This window comes from Chiloscyllium punctatum, chromosome 20 (assembly GCF_047496795.1).
Source record: "Chiloscyllium punctatum isolate Juve2018m chromosome 20, sChiPun1.3, whole genome shotgun sequence".
NCBI lineage: Eukaryota > Metazoa > Chordata > Chondrichthyes > Orectolobiformes > Hemiscylliidae > Chiloscyllium > Chiloscyllium punctatum.
The window spans coordinates 66,277,514-66,296,064 of record NC_092758.1 but is presented as its reverse complement, the minus strand read 5'-3'; positions in this window follow the sequence as shown (position 1 = coordinate 66,296,064).

Sequence of the window (18,551 nt, the reverse complement as noted above, 5' to 3'; positions counted from 1 at the left end):
TGTTGGGAAGTATTATCACTAGACTATTAACTAAGACCTAGATATTGTCCTGGGGACCAGGCCAGAATCACACCTGGGCGGAATTGTAATTCAGTGAAAAAATTTGGAATTTAGAGTCTAATGATGGCCATGAATATCTTATCTCAACTTCAAAGGTCTATGATCTCACCATCTGCACAATGTGCAGAATGACCATCAGTCCCAGAAATGGAATTGGACCAGTATCAACAGTTACCACAGCAACAGTACTCACCACCTGAATGACATTCTTTAGAGAAGGAATATCACATTAGCAATTATCAGATATAGATGAACAGACAACATGTACACACCTACAAATGGACCCCACCACCAGAGAAATATTTCCCTCCCCACCCCTATCTCCACTTTCCATAAAGACTGCTCCCTCTATGACTCCCTTGTCAGGTCCACACACCTCACCAACACACTGTCCCCTCCGGGCACCTTCTGCTGCCACAACAGGAATTGCAAAACCTGCCCCCACACCTCCCCCCTCACTTCTGTCCAAGGCCCTAAAGGAGCCTTCCATCAAATTGTCCCTGCACTTTCACACATGTTATTTACTGTATCCATTGCTCTCGATGTGGTCTCCTCTACAGTGGGGAGACAGAATGCCTACTCATAGAGTTCTTCAGAGAACATCTCCGGGACACCCACATCAACCAACCCCATCGCCCCATGGTCGAACACTTCAACTCCCCCTCCCACTCCACCAAGGACATGCAGGTCCTGGGCCGCCTCCATTGCCATTCCTTAACCACCTGATGCCTGGAGGAAGGAAGCCTCATCTTCTGCCTCAAGACCTTCCAACCCAATGGCATCAATGTGGATTTCAGCAGTTTCCTCAATTTCCTCTCTCCCCACCCTATCCCAGATCCAACCTTCCAACTCGGCATAGCCTTCATGACCTGTCCATCTTCCTTCCTACCTATCTGCTTCACCCTTCTCTCTGACCTATCACCATTATTCCCACCTCCATCTACCTATCACACTCATCTATCTTACCCCCAGCCCCACTCCCCTCCCATTTATCTCGTCACCTCCTCAGCTCACAGCCTCATTCCTGCTGAAGGGCTTTTGCCTGAAACATCAACTCTCCTACTCCTTGGATGCTGCCTGACCTGCTGTGCTTTTCCAGCACTAACACTCTTGACTCTAATTTTCAGCATCTGCAGTCCTCATTTTCAACATATACATATCTACTTAAGGGGAGGTGATGGTCTAGTGGTATTGCTACAAGATCAAAACACCCAGAAAAGCTCACCTCACCTTGTAATCTGCTAAAAGTAAGTAAAAGAAAATACCGATTTCCATTCTTTAAAGACAAAAATAACAATTTATTTTCCTAACTCTAACAGTGAACATCAAACAAAGGCTATTAACAAATCCAAGCCCCCTTTTTCTTAACTACTCATTTTCTGATCCTAACTCTATAAAATGCTGTTCCAATAATAAAATTATTAAACATTACATCAACTTAATCTCTCAAATTCCATATAGTCTCTTATGCTGCCTTCCTTCTGGTTTTCTGAATCTGCTGTCTTCTTTCTATCCTTTCACTTCTGCTGAGTCCTTCCTTGGTCGTCTTCTTACATTTTACTACTTTTGCTCGAAAAGGTACCTTTGATAGGTAGAGCATTCTGAGAGATTTCTTTTTGAGATACCCTTTCAGATTACATGTGCTCTCATGTTGCTGGCAGTTTCTCTGTGGTTTGATGGGCAACAAGCTCTCTAATTTTCAAAATGCCCTGAAATTCTTATAGCCTGATTGGTTTCAGGCTGTCAACATCATTAGATTTTAATTTGATTGGCTTTGAAGGGCTGAATGTTTGGTTTAAATCAATTGATTTGATTTGAATTGTTGTCAAAAACTCAGGTATTCATTTAGCAGCCATTCATGACATATATCTATTTTGGAACAGCCTGTCTCTTAGCTCTTTGGTAAACTGGCAGCTTTTGCTGTACTGTAAACTTAGAAGAGCACTTTCTGTCTTAAAGTGACCATACATTACAGTACTATCACTAGACTATTAACTCAGAGACATAAATATTGTCCTGGGAACCCAGGCTCGAATCACACCTGAGCACAACTGGGTGGAATTGTAATTCAGTGAAAAGATTTGGAATTAAGAGTCTAATGATGGCCACAAATCCATTGCTGATTGTTGGGAAAACCCCACCTGGTTCGATAATGCCCTTTAGGGAAGGAAACTGCCATCCTTATCTGGTCTGGTCTATGTGTGACTATAGGCCCCCAGCAATGTGGTTTACTCTGAACTGCCCTATTGGGCATTTCAAGATGGGCATTAAATATTGTCCATGTTGCAAATGCAGCACCTTCATCCAATGAATGAACAAAATTTTAGAACATAGAACATAGAACATAGAACAATACAGCACAGAACAGGCCCTTCGGCCCACGATGTTGTGCCGAACTTCTATCCTAAATTAAGCACCCATCCATGTACCTATCCAAATGCCACTTAAAGGTCGCCAATGAATCTGACTCTACCACTCCCACGGGCAGCGCATTCCATGCCCCCACCACTCTCTGGGTAAAGAACCCACCCCTGACATCTCCCCTATACCTTCCATCCTTCACCTTAAATTTATGTCCCCTTGTAACACTCTGTTGTACCCGGGGAAAAAGTTTCTGACTGTCTACTCTATCTATTCCTCTGATCATCTTATAAACCTCTATCAAGTCACCCCTCATCCTTCGCCGTTCCAACGAGAAAAGGCCGAGAACTCTCAACCTATCCTCGTACGACCTACTCTCCATTCCAGGCAACATCCTAGTAAATCTTCTCTGCACCCTCTCCAAAGGTTCCACATCTTTCCTAAAGTGAGGCGACCAGAACTGCACACAGTACTCCAAATGTGGCCTAACCAAAGTCCTGTACAGCTGCAACATCACTTCACGACTCTTGAATTCAATCCCTCTGCTAATGAACGATAACACTCCATAGGCCTTCTTACAAACTCTATCCACCTGAGTGGCAACTTTCAAAGATCTATGTACATAGACCCCAAGATCCCTCTGTTCCTCCACCTGACCAAGAACCCTACCATTAACCCTGTATTCCGCATTCTTATTTGTTCTTCCAAAATGGACAACCTCACACTTGGCAGGGTTGAACTCCATCTGCCACTCCTCAGCCCAGCTCTGCATCATATCTAAGTCCCTCTGCAGCCGACAACAGCCCTCCTCACTGTCCACAACTCCACCTATCTTTGTATCATCTGCAAATTTACTGACCCACCCTTCGACTCCCTCATCTAAGTCATTAATAAAAATTACAAACAGCAGAGGACCCAGAACTGATCCCTGCGGAACTCCACTTGTAACTGGACTCCATGCTGAATATTTACCATCTACCACCACTCTCTGCCTTCGACCGGTTAGCCAGTTTTCTATCCAATTGGCCAAATTTCCCTCTATCCCATGCCTCCTGACTTTCCGCATAAGCCTACAATGGGGAACCTTATCAAATGCCTTACTAAAATCCATGTACACTACATCCACTGCTCTACCCTCATCCACATGCTTGGTCACCTCCTCGAAGAATTCAATAAGACTTGTAAGGCAAGACCTACCCTTCACAAATCCGTGCTGGCTGTCCCTAATCAAGCAGTGTCTTTCCAGATACTCGTAAATCCTATCCCTCAGTACCCTTTCCATTACTTTGCCTACCACAGAAGTAAGACTAACTGGCCTGTAATTCCCGGGGTTATCCCTATTCCCTTTTTTGAACAGGGGCACAACATTCGCTACTCTCCAGTCCCCTGGTACCACCCCCGTTGCCAGTGAAGACGAGAAGATCATTGCCAACGGTACTGCAATTTCCTCTCTTGCTTCCCACATAATCCTAGGATATATCCCGTCAGGCCCGGGGGACTTGTCTATCCTCAAGTTCTTCAAAATGTCCAACACATCTTCCTTCCTAACAGGTATCTCTTCTAGCTTATCAGTCCGTTTCACACTCTCCTCTTCAACAATACGGTCCCTCTCGTTCGTAAATACTGAAGAGAAGTACTTGTTCAAGACCTCTCCTATCTCTTCCGACTCAATACACAGTCTCCCACCACTGTCCTTGATCGGACCTACCCTCGTTCTCGTCATTCTCAGGTTTCTCACATACGCATAGAATGCCTTGGGGTTATCCTTGATCCTATCCGCCAGGGATTTTTCATGCCCTCTCTTAGCTCTCCTAATCCCTTTCTTCAGGTCCCTTCTGGCTATCCTGTATCCCTCCACTGCTCTGTCTGAACCTTGTTTCCTCAACCTTATGTAAGCCCCCTTCCTCTTTACTAGACATTCAACCTCCCTCGTCAACCAAGGCTCCCTCACACGACCATTTCTTTCCTGCCTGATCGGTACATACATATCAAGGACACGTCGTATCTGCTCCTTGAAAAAGTTCCACATTTCCACCACATCCTTCCCTGACAGCCTATGCTCCCAAGGTATGCTCCTCAAATCCTGTCTTACAGCATCGTAATTTCCCTTCCCCCAATTGTAAAAACTTCCTTGTTGTGCGCACCTATCTCTCTCCATAACCAAGGTGAAAGTCACAGAATTGTGGTCACCATCACCAAAATGTTCACCCACTAACAAGCCCACCACTTGTCCCGGTTCATTACCGAGTACCAAATCCAATATGGCCTCCCCTCTGGTTGGACAATCTACATACTGCGTTAGAAAAGCTTCCTGGACACACTGCACAAACACTGCCCCATCCAATCTACTTGATCTAAAGAGCTTCCAATCAATATTTGGGAAGTTGAAGTCGCCCATGACTACGACCCTGTGGCTTCTGCACCTTTCCAAAATCTGTTTCCCAATCTGTTTCTCCACATCTCTGCTGCTATTGGGGGGCCTATAATAAACACCCAACAAGGTGACTGTACCTTTCCTATTTCTGACTTCAGCCCATACTACCTCCAGAGGCAGATCCCCCTCAAACTTCCTTTCTGCAGCCGTTATACCATTTCTAATTAGCAATGCCACCCCCCCTCCTTTTTTACCACCCTCCCTAATCTTACTGAAACATCTGTAACCAGGAACCTCCAACAGCCATTCCTGTCCCTCATCTATCCATGTTTCCGTGATGGCCACAACATCGTGGTCCCAGGTACCGATCCACGCCTTAAGTTCACCCACCTTATTTCTGATACTCCTTGCATTGAAGTATACGCACTTGAGCCCATCTCTGTGTCCGCAAGTAGTCCCTGTCAGTGCTACCTTCTCCACAGCCTCCCTACAGTCTTGGACATCCTGACACACAGCTAGCTTACTTGCTGGACTACAAGTCTGGATCCCATCCCCCTGCCAAATTAGTTTAAACCCCCCCGAAGAGTGCTAGCAAACCTACCCCCCAGGATATTGGTGCCCTTCTGGTTCAGGTGCAACCCGTCCTGTTTATGCAGGTCCCACCTTCCCCAGAATGCAGTCCAATTGTCCAAATATCTGAAGCCCTCCCTCCTACACCATCCTTGCAGTCACGTGTTCAACTGCACTCTCTCCCTATTCTTTGCCTCTCTGTCACGTGGCACCGGCAACAACCCAGAGATGACGACTCTGTCTGTCCTAGCTTTTAGCTTCCAGCCTAACTCCTTGAGCTCTTGAATGACCTCCCCACCCCTCTTCCTACCTTTGTCGTTGGTGCCAATGTGTACCACGACTTCTGGCTGCACACCCTCCCCCTTAAGGATTCTGAAGACACGGTCCGAGACGTCTCGGACCCTACCACCCGGGAGGCAACAAACCATCCGAGAGTCTCGTCCATGTCCACAGAACCGCCTGTCCGTCCCTCTAACTAGAGAGTCCCCAATAACTAGCGCTCTCCTCTTCTCCCCCTTTCCCTTCTGAATCTCAGAGCCACAGACCCCTTCACTGCAGCTTACACCTGCAAGGCTGTCCCCCCCAACAGTTTCCAAAGCTGCATACTTATTTTTTAGGGGAACGACCACAGGGGAACCCTGCACTGCCTGCTTCTTCCCCTTCCCACCTCTAACTGTTACCCAGCTACCTCTGTTCTCCGGCATAACTATGTCCCTGTAGCTTCTATCGATCACCCTCTCAGCCTCTCAAATAATCCTCAGCTCATCCAGCTCCAGTTCCAGTTCCCTAACTCGTTCGGTGAGGATCAGGATCTGACTGCATTTCCTGCACACGAAGTCGGCGGTGGTCACCCCTACCTCAAACATCCTGCAGGAGGAACATTCCACCGCCTGCGCTGCCATGACTGTACACTGTCTCCAAAAACAAGAACACCGAGTCAATAACCTGGGGTCTAGAACACACCCACTCAAATACTAATCACTTACCTTCCCGCCCAGCTATGCGCTCCAACCTCACTTCCGCTGCCCGCTACAGGTAAGTAATTTTGAAACAAACTGTCTTACCTTAGCTGTAGTCTCCCGGGTTCGTTTTTCCTCGGCCGCTGCTCCCACTCAAATGACCGTTGGTGATTAAAGGGTGAGTATTTATACTCACCGTTCTCCTTCCCGGCTGCCCCTCTGTTTGCCGTCACTTCCTCTGCTGCTCCCGCTCTTTTTGTGAAGAGAAAAAAAAAACACCGCTGCCCGCTACAGGTAAGTAATTTTGAAACAAACTGTCTTACCTTAGCTGTAGTCTCCCGGGTTCGTTTTTCCTCGGCCGCTGCTCCCACTCCCATTTTCTGTGATATAAAAACTATATATGCAACATATGCTTGAGAGACCAATGGAAGTAGAACTGTTTAGAATCATAGAGCTGTTCAACACGGAAACAGACCCTTCAATCCAACTCATCCAGACCAACTAGATATACTAAATTCATCGAATTCCATTTGTCGGCATTTGGCCTATATCCATCTAAACTTTTCCTCTTCATTTACCGATCCAGATGCTTTTTAATTTCCCTGGGATGGGGGAGTCCAGAACTAGAGGACATAGATTTAGGGTGAGTGGGGGGAAAATATAAAAGTGAACTAAGGGGCAAATGTTTCATGAATAGGGTGGTGCACGTATAGAATGAGCTGCCAGAGGAAGTGGTGGATACTAGTACAATTACAGCATTTAAAAGGCATCAGAATGAGTATGTGAATAGGAAGGGTTTAGAGGGATATAGGCCAAGTGCTAGTAAATGGGACTAGATTAATTTAATAATGTCTGCTCAGCATGGACAAGTTGGACTGAAAGGTCTGTTTCCATGCTATACATCTGGGTCTATAAATGTCACATTTGTACCATTCCTCTGGCAGCTCATTCCACACATGCATCACCCACTGTGTGAAAATGTTGCTCCTTAGGTCCCTTTTAAATCTTTCCCCTCTCACATAATGCCCTATGCCCTCCAGTTTTGGATTCCCCCACTCTGGGGAAAAGATGCTCCAGGGAAAATCGTCTCAACCTCTCCCTCCAACCCTCAAACAGTCCAACATTGGCAACATCCTTGTACATATTTTCTGAACCCTTTCAAGTTTTGCAACTTCCTTACTATAGCAGGGAGACCAAAATGGATGCAGAATTCTAAGTTGCCTAACCAATGTCCTGTACAGCTGCAACATGACCTCCTAACTTCTATGCACAATGCACTGACCAATAAATGCAAGCATACCAAACACCTTTTTAACTATCCTGTCTATCTGGGACTCCACTTTCAAGGAACTATGAACCGGCACTCCAAAGTCATTTTGTTCAGCAACCCTCCCCACAACCTTGCCGTTAAGTGCAAAAGTCCTGCCCGGATTTACCTTTCCAAAATGCAACATCTTATATTTAGGAGGAGCTGGCTAAAGTTCAATGGTACAATACCTTAGGGATGACAGTGGAGGAACAATGGCAGATATTTCTGTGTATAATGCAGAAGTTGCAGGATCAGTTCATTCCAAAAAGGAAGAAAGATCCTAGGAGGAGGCATGGGTGGCTGTGGCTGATGAGGGAAGTTAAGAAACATATAGAAACATCTAGATGTTGCGCCGATCCAAGCCCACCTAACCTACACTAGCCCACTATCCTCCATATGCCTATCCAATGCCCGTTTAAATGCCCATAAAGAGGGAGAGTCCACCTCTGCTACTGGCAGGGCATTCCATGAACTCACGACTCGCTGAGTAAAGAATCTACCCCTAACATCTGTTCTATACCTACCACCCCTTAATTTAAAGCTTTGCCGCCTCGTAATAGCTGACTCCATACGTGGAAAAAGGTTCTCACTGTCAACCCGATCTAAACCCCTAATCATCTTGTACACCTCTATTAAATCGCGCCTAAACCTTCTTTTCTCCAATGAAAACAGCCCCAAGTGCCTCAGCCTTTCCTCATACGATCTTCCTACCATACCAGGCAACATCCTGGTAAACCTCTTCTGCACCCGCTCCAGTGCCTCCACATCCTTCCTATAGTATGGCGACCAAAACTGCACACAATACTCCAGATAAGGCCACACCAGAGTCTTATACAACTGCAACATGACTTCAGGACTCCAGAACTCAATTCCTCTACCAATAAAAGCCAGTACGCCATATGCCTTCTTCACTGCACTATTTACCTGGGTGGCAACTTTCAGAGATCTGTGTACATGGACACCAAGATCCCTCTGCTCATCCACACTACTAAGTATCCGACCGGTAGCGCAGTACCCCATCTTTTTGTTACTCATACCAAAGTGAATCACCTCACACTTCCCCACATTGAACTCCATTTGCCACCTTTCTGTCCAGCTCTGCAGCTTATCTATATCCCGCTGTAACCTGCCACATCCTTCCTCACTGTCAACAACTCCACCGACTTTCGTATCATCTGCAAACTTGCTCACCCAACCTTCTAGCCACTCCTCCAGGTCATTTATAAAAATGACAAACAGCAATGGTCCCAAAACAGATCCTTGCGGAACACTGCTAGTAATTGCACTCCAAGATGAACCTTTACCATCAACTACTACCCTCTGTCTTCTTCCAGCCAGCCAATTCCTAATCCAAGCCTCCAACTCACTCTCAATGCCATACCTCCGTATTTTTTGAAGTAGCCTCCATAGGGAACCTTATCAAACGCCTTACTAAAATCCATATACACCACATCTACCGCTTTACCCTCATCCAGCTCCTTAGTCACCTTCTCAAAGAATTCAATAAGGTTTGTGAGGCACGATCTGCCCTTCACAAAACCATGCTGACTATCCTTGATCACATTATTCCTGTCCAGATGTTCATAAATCCTATCTCTTACAATTCTCTCTAAGACTTTGCCCACAACAGAAGTGAGGCTCACCAGCCTATAGTTACTAGGGTTATCCCTACTCCCCTTCTTGAACAAGGGAACCACATTTGCCATCCTCCAGTCTTCAGGCATTATTCCTGTAGACAACGAGGACATAAAAATCAAGGCCAATGGCTCTGCAATCTCCTCCCTTGCTTCCCAGAGAATCCTAGGATAAATGCCATCAGGCCCAGGGGACTTATCTATTTTCACCCTTTCCAGAATTTCCAACACCTCTTCCCTGCATACCTCAAAGCCGTCCATTCTAATTATTTGTGACTCAGTATTCACATCGGCAACAATGTCCTGTTCCTGAGTGAATACTGACGAAATGTATTCATTCAGTGTCTCCCCAATCTCTTCAGCCTCCACACGCAACTTCCCACTACTATCCTTGATTGGACCTCTTCCTACCCTCATCATTCTTTTATTCCTGACATACCTATAGAAAGCCTTTGGGTTTTCCCTAATCCTACCAACTAAGGACTTTTCATGTCCCCTCCTTGCTGCTCTTAGCTCTCTCTTCAGATCCTTCCTGGCTACTTTATAACTCTCAATCGCTCCAATTGAACCTTCACGCCTCATCTTTACATAGGTCGCCCTCTTCCCTTTAACAAGGGATTCCAATTCCTTATTAAACCACGGCTCCCTCACACGACCCTTTCCTCCCTGCCTGACAGGTACATACTTATCAAGGACACTCAATAGTTGCTCCTTGAACAAGGTCCACATATCAATTGCACCCTTGCCTTGAAGCCTACTTTTCCAAGGCTCACATCCTAAGTCGTGCCTCACCGCATCATAATTTCCCTGCCCCCAGCTATAACTCTTGCCCTGCAATGCACACTTATCCCTCTCCATCACTAGAGTAAAAATCACCGAATTGTGGTCACTGTCCCCAAAGTGCTCACCTACCTCCAATTCTAACACCTGGCCTGGTTCGTTACCCAGAACCAAATCCAGTATGGCCTCACCACTTGTTGGCCTGTCTACATATTGTGTCAGGAAACCCTCCTGCACACATTGGACAAACACCGACCCATCTAACGGACTCGATCTATAGCTTTCCCAGTCAATATCAGGAAAGTTAAAGACCCCCATAACAACCACCCTATTACATTCACTCTTCTCCTGAATCATCCTTGCAATCCTTTCTTCTACATCTCTAGGACTATTAGGAGGCCTGTAGAAAACTCCTAACAGGGTGACCTCACCTTTCCTATTCCTAACCTCAGCCCAAACTACGTCAGATGGAGAGTCTTCATCCATCGTCCTTTCCACCGCTGTAATACTATCTTTGACAAGCAATGCCACACCTCCCCCTCTTTACCCCCACCTCTGGCCCTACTAAAACATTTAAACCCTGGAACCTGCAACAGCCAATCCCGTCCCTGTTCTACCCATGTCTCCGTAATAGCCACAACATCGAAATCCCAGGTACCAACCCACGCTGCAAGTTCAGCTACCTTATTTCATATACTTCTTGCATTGAAGTATACACACTTCAAGCCACTTTCCTGTTTACAGGCACCCTCCTTTGAGATTGATGCCATGTTCCTAACAAGTTAATATAAAGTTAAAAGAGAAAAAGTATAACATAGCAAAGATAAGTGAGAAAACAGAGGACTGGGAAGCTTTTAAAGAACAACAGAGGATTACTAAGAAGGAAATATGCAGAGAAAGAATGAGGTACGAAGGTAAACTGGCCAAAAATATAAAAGAGGATAGTAAAAGCTTTTTTAGGTGTGTGAAAGGCAAAAAAAAAGTTAGGACTAAAATTAGGCCCTTGAAGGCAGAAACAGGGGAATATATTACGGGGATCAAAGAAATGGCAGAAGAATTGAATTGGTACTTCAGATCTGTGTTCACTGGGGAAAACACAAGCAATCTCCCTGAGGTGACAGTAGCTGAAGGACCTGAAATTAAGGGAATTTATATTTGCCAGGAATTGGTGTTGGAGAGACTGTTAGGTCTGAAGGTTGATAAGTCCCCGGGGCCTGATGTTCCGCATCCTATGGTACTGAAGGAGGTGGCTCGAGAAATCGTGGATGCATTGGTGATTATTTTCTAGAGTTCGATCAATCAGTTCCTGCGGATTGGAGGGTGGCTAATATTGTACCACTTTTTAAGAAAGGTGGGAGAGAGAAAACAGGAAATTATAGACCAGTTAGTCTCACCTCAGTGGTGGGAAAGATGCTGGAGTTTATTAAAAAGAATGAAATTACGACACATCTGGATAGTAGTAATAGGATAGGTCAGAATCGGCATGGATTTATGAAGGGGAAATCATGCTTGACTAATCTTCTGGAATTTTTTGAGGATGTAACTCTGAAGATGGACAAGGGAGATCCAGTAGATGTAGTGTACCTGGGCTTTCAGAAAGCTTTTGATAAAGACCCGCATAAGAGGTTAGTCAGCAAAATTAGAGCGCATGGTATTGGGGGCAAAATACCAACTTGGATTGAAAGTTGGTTGGCTGATAGGAAACAAAGAGTAGTGATAAATGGCTCCATTTCAGAATGGCAGGCATTGACCAGTGGGGTACCGCAGGGATCAGTACTGGGACTGCAGCTTTTTATAATATATGTTAATGATATAGAAGATGGTATTAGCAATAACATTAGCAAATTTGCTGATGTTACTAAGCTAGATGGCAGGGTGAAATGTGATGAGTATGTAAGGAGATTACAGGGTGACCTGAACAGGTTAGCTGGGTGGTCAGATGCATGGCAGATGCAGTTTAATGTGGATAAATGTATGGTTATCCATTTTGGTGGCAAGAACAGGAAGGCAGATTTACCTAAATTGATTCCATTTAGGTAATAAGGGGCAGTAGAGAGAGAGATCTGGGTGTTCTTGTATACCAGTCAATGAAGGTAAGCATGCAGGTACAGCAGGTAGTGAAGAAGGCTAATAGCATGCTGGCCTTCATAACAAGAGGGATTGAGTATAGAAGCAAAGAGGTTCTTCTGCAGCTGTACCGGGCCCTGGTGAGACCACACCTGGAGTACTGTGTGCAGTTCTGGTCTCCAAATTTGAGGAAAGACATTCTGGCTATTGAGGGAGTGCAGCGTAGGTACACGAGGTCAATTCCTGGAATGGCAGGACTACCTTATGCTGAAAGACTGGAGCGACTGGGCTTGTATATCCTTGAGTTTAGAAGACTGAGAGGGGATCTGATTGTGACATATAAGATTATTAAAGGATTGGACACTCTGGAGGCAGGAAACATGTTTCCGCTGATGGGTGAGTGCTGAACCAGAGGACACAGTTTAAAAATACGGGGTAGACCATTTAGGGCAGAGATGAGGAGAAACTTCTTCACCCAGAGAGTGGTGGAATGCTCTTCCCCAGAGGGCAGTAGAGGCCCAGTCTCTGGATTCATTTAAGAAAGAGTTGGATAGAGCTCTCAAGGATAGTAGAATCAAGGGTTATGGAGATAAGGCAGGAACAGGATATTGATTAAGGATGATCAGCCATGATCATATTGAATGGTGGTGCAGGCTCAAAGGACAGAATGGCCTACTCCTGCACCTATTGTCTATCTAAATTAAACTCCATCTACCACTCATCAGCCCATTGGCCCATCTGATCAAAATTGCATTTTATTCTGAATAAACTACTTCGCTGTCCACTAAACTTCCAATTTTAGCATTATCTGCAAACTTACTGACCATACATACTAGGTTCACATCCAAGTCATTTTTGTGGCACACTACCGGTCACAGGCCTCCAGTCTAAAAAGCAACCATACTGGTTTGTTGATTAATAATAACTTTATTTGTGACCATTGGGTAACTCATATAACTTGGAACTGCAAATCATAGTGCATGCATTTTTATTTATTAAGAGAGATATTTGGAAAATGCATTGATATCGAGCGTACTGGCTGACTTGCTGTAATCATGTGACCTCTACCTCACTTGTAAGGGTCTTTATATGCAGACTGGGAACTATTGAACATCACTTGATAATAAATAAGGAGAGTAAACCTGCAATCAACACTCCAAGTGTGTCCTGATTAAAGCCCTACACAATTGAAGGAAGACATCTTTACTCTCAAATTCTCTTGCAGTAAAGGTCAATATGTAATTTGCCTCCTCAATTGTTTACTGTTTATGCATGTTATATGGATAAATGTGAAGTTACCCACATCAGTAGCAAAAATATTATTATTTGAATGGCTGTGTGAATGAATGAATTACATTGGCCTTTGCAGTGAAAGGATTGGAGTACAGGAACAAGAATGTCATGGAATAAGCAATAATACAGTACCTTGGTGATGTCACACCTGGAATACTGTATGCAGTTTTGATCTTATCTGAGGAGGAATGGTCTTGCTTTTGCAGGAGTGCAGTGAAGGTTTATCAAATTGATTCCTGGAATGGCAAGACTAATATATTGATGTCGTTAGGATCGTTATTCATTGGAATTTGGAAGAAGGACGGGTGATCTCATTGATATAAAATGAGGATTAAGCAAGAAGGATGTTCCCAATGGTGGAGTCGTCCAGAATCAGGGGTCATAGTTTAAGGATGAAAGGTTTTCAGATGAGGACAAATTTCTTCATCCAGAGGATGGTGAGCCTGTGGAATTCATTACCATAGAAAGTAGTTGAAGTCAAAACCTGATGTGTTTTCAAGAAGGGGGTAGTTAAGCTAAAATAAAACAAAGAACTGTGAATGCTGGAGATCTGAAACACAAACAGAAATTGCTGATGCAACTCAACAGGTCTGGGACCATCAGAAGGTCACCAGACTCAAAACATTAAATGTGCTTTCTCCCATGGTTGCTACCGGATCTGCTGAATTTTGCCAGCAATTCTGCTTTTATTCAGGTAGATATAATTCTTTTGTGGCTAAAGGGTTTAAGGGATATTGGGAATAGGTTGGAATAGGCTATTGAGCTTCCTGATTATCCACAATCATATTGAATGCAAAGCAGGCTAGAAACGTTGAATTGTCTACTCCTGCTCTTATCTTCTGTGTTCCTATGTTAACTTTCAGTGACTTGTGAACAAGAATATCCAAGTCCCTTTTAAGTCAAACCTCCCTAGCTTTTCACTATTTATGAAATGCCCTATATTTATGTTTCTCCTACCAAAGCATATTATCTCACGTTTTTCCACATTGTATTTCATCTGTCAAATATTTACCTGCTCACTTACTACTTCAAATCTCCTTGAAGTACCTTTTGCATCCCCCTCACAAATTACATTCCCATTTAATTTTGTGTCATCAAACAAACTTGATTGGCAAAACTGAGGACTGCAGATGCTGGAAACCAGAGTTTAGATCAGAGTGGTGCTGGAAAAGCACAGCAGGTCAGGCAGGATCCGAGGAACAGGAAAATCAATGTTTCAGGCAAAAGCCCTTCATCAGGAATAGAGGCAGGGAACCTCCAGGGTGGAGAGCCTCCATCCTTGAGGCTCCCTGCCTCTATTTTTGATGAAGGGCTTTTGCCTGAAACATTGATTTTCCTGCTCCTCGGATGCTGCCTGACCTGCTGTGCTTTTCCAGCACCACTCTGATCTAAAAACATAGGATACTTAATGCCTATATCCAAGTCATTGATATAGATTGTGAATAACTGTTGAAGATAAAATTGTCATACCAACTTACAAGCTAAGAGCAAACCAGATGACACATCAAATCTGCACCACCATTCACTAAGATTATGACAGAAATGTTATATCAACTTTATATTTCTCCTCAGTTCATTCCTATCTGTTTAACCCCTTACCCTAAGATCATGGCCCCTAATTCTAGATGCTGCAGACAATGGGAACAGCATGTCAGTTTCTACTTTGCTGTAATACATTTCCATCGTTATACTCAATATATCAGTATACCCTTAATAGATATGCTCATACTGTCATACATTTATCATAACATATGATCTGATGTTATAAAAATTCCATATTCATATTGCACCGAATCACCTGAAGCAACAGAATTGGGTGTGGGTGTAGGGAGAGCTACCAATAAAGGGGGTGGAGGGGGCAGGGTGGTGAAGTGGGGATAGGTGAAGACAGGCAGAAGGTATGACCTGGTTGGCCAATGGGAGGAATGAATCCGGTTGATGGCAGGGAGGAGTGGAAGGGAGGGGGAAGGGCCGGGAAGGGTGTTGGGGAATGGGAAGGGAGATTATTTGAAATTGGAGATCTCAATGTTGAGTCCTCCGGGCTGTAGGTTGCCCAGGCAGAAGGTTGTTGTTCCTCCAACTTGCGGTGTGGTTCATTATGGCAATGGAGGAGGCCAAGGAAGGTCATGTCGGAAAGGGAGTCAGAAGGGGAGTGAAAATGGGCGGTGACTGGGAGGTCCAATCGGCCTCTGCGGGCTCAGCTCCAATGCTTGGCGATCCATTCCCTGAGTTTACATTTGGTCTCCCCCACCTATGGAAGACCACATTGGCAGCATCGAGATTGGAAGAGAGGCAGGTGAATCTCTGTCTCACCTTTTCCAGTAAAAGTAGTAAAAAGCAAGAAGATGACCAAGGGAGAAGACAGCAGAATTGGAAGGATGGAAAGAAAATATGCATAATAATAAACATAAGTGAAATTAAGACAAAGTTTCTCACATTTCAGTTCATGGCTCCTGGGCTTAGGGAAAGCTGATTCAGGAACAATGGAATATCCAGAAGACTCAGTCAGGAGGAGATCACCATTCAGGGATGAGGCCGCTACACCTGGCTGCTGAAATATTGGGCGAGAAAGCCCCTCTGACGACAACGACGCCAGGCTGAGACACCACTCTTGCACAAGACAGCCTGCTGGGCCACTAGAATACCTGTAAGCCGCACCAAAAAAGCCCTCCACATGAGGACAAGACTTCCATTCTTGGACAAGACTGCCACACCAGGAGATCATCACTCCTAGATGAGACCACCTGCTGGGCCACTGGAATAACTGGAAGTCGTGCCGATGAAGATCTCCATATGGGAATGAGACCTTGACATTGGGACAAGATTGCTACACTGGACAGCTGGATGACACCTCATTACTGGGCTGGGAGAAGCCTTCCACCAAAACCATTTAAGGAAGGTAAGATAAATCTTGATTAAAAACTAATTACTGGAAACATTTAATAAAAGGAAAGGAAGATAAAATAGTAAAACCAGACAGAGTAAACAAGCTCTGGACTCCTGGGCTAAGGAGCCCGCATGCTGCACTGTTATTTTGTCTCCGTCTTATGACAGAGATTAAGAAATAGGACATTCACAATGTGATGAAGCAATTGCAGAGTTGGGGAGTGAGTGAGTTTATGTGCTGTTTATCATGAAGCAATTGTTTTGCAGCTGAAGAGAGCCAAGAGAATTTTGCAGCAACTGTCAAAGAGGTTTATTATTTTGGTCTCTTCAACTGCCTCAAAGCAAGCCATTTTTCTAATGGGAGTTGCATTTACTGACCAACTAGCACTCCTAAGTGTAACAGATTGATAGCTACAAGTTCTGAAACAGCTAAATCAATTTTCATTCAATAAATCAAAAAATAAAGACTGATACTGACAATATCAGCAGGCCTTTTAAAACTAACATTATCTAAATAATAACTCAAGGATCAGTAGCATGAGGTTTTATAAATGTATTTGCCCCTCATATGCTCGTAGAGAAAACATGTAAAGCCCCTGCTAACTCTTTGCGCACCTTTCAAATGTAGTCAGTACCAGACAACACAAGCCTATCAAAGAGGTTAAAGTGCAATGTATATCAGAAGCAGGATGGGAGTTAAGAATTCACATTTTTCGTTCATTATAATTCACATTTTTTAGAGTACATTTTGATAGTGGAGCAGAGCTCCCATTTTCTGGCATATATGATATCATTTAGAACTGGATTAACAAATTTGGCAAATTTATGCTGCTTAAGTGAGTTGTTAACCTTTTTTACAAAGGTCTGATTAAAAGAAATGATAACTGTTGAAGTGCATTGTGCTTCGGTTACTTAGTTACCGTATTTTCATTAGTGATTCAAAGCAAGTACTTGTCATACTTTTCAGGCTTCTTATTTCTCACAGCATGGATTACCACAGCAGAATTCCTTTCAAAGTATTTTTAGGATTAGTCTGATATCATGTTGTTTTATAGAGCATTGGAATTTTTATATGTACCTATAACCCATTGAATGCATTCTCATTCTCAGCTGTTAGGGACAGTATTTTGCAGAGAAAGAGCAAAATGATTGGAAAATTAGTTAGATAACACTGCCAGTGCACATCATCCAGTTACACTACAGTCATCGGTGGTCAAATCAGCTGTGTGTTCAGTCAGTCAAGCAGTGATACATGGTACAGAGAGACCTTAAAATGCGAGGGGACACATATTTAAAGAAACACATCTTTGAATGCTGTTCTAAATTAGGATGCATGAAACTGACATTATGTTTGAGTAACCTCATTGAAAACTGTCTGAATGCATGTTAAGGGTAAGATTGGAATAATGAATTGTGGCACTGGTCTCATGCGTATTACAAGAGGGAAGAGCTGAATAAACCAATCACTCTTCTTCATTTCCATGCTTATATGTTGCTGTTTTTTACAGAATAACTGATTGACTTGTCAACATCAATTTTGCTGTGCATCCTGAGCCTTGATATGAGACACCACAGCAAAGAACAGCTAAAAGATTTAATGTCTGCAAGAGGGGAAGGAGAATCTGTTGGTGCTGAAGAGAATAATGGCAACAGGATCATAGCAAACTAAACCTATGTGCTTCTTTCTTATTGTTTAATCGGAAATAGATGCCACAGGGAATGAAATGCATTTTTTATACTTAAAAGGCTGCCAAGAACAAAACAAGAGGAACTTAAAATGGAGAATGTTGAAAGCTTTCTCAGCCTCACTAACATAGCAAATATTGGCCTGTACTTATTGCCAGTTCAAACAAAGACCCAACCTACTATCCAGGAAACCATGAAAAATAAGAGTAACGTGCTCATTGTCAGACCTTTGGTCTTGTGTTTTCTGAATATATAATAAACATTCCTCTGGAGAAAATCAGAAAAAAATCAACTCCATTTCCGGTATAATAAAATATAGAATTACACGAAAGAAATATAGATTGTTCACTGCCTAATATCTTCCACTGGCAAGCTGCTACATTTATGCAATCTTTCTGTTTTTCTTCCATCCACCACTTTTAATAGTATTATTGAAATACTTTGCTCTAGCCCTGACAGAATTGGACATAAGAAAGTAATTTCTTTGCGTTCCTTGAGACCCTATGGAGGTATCATCAGCTATGACGAGATCTGATCAGCTCTTCGAAACCATTCTTATGTTTTACTTGGCC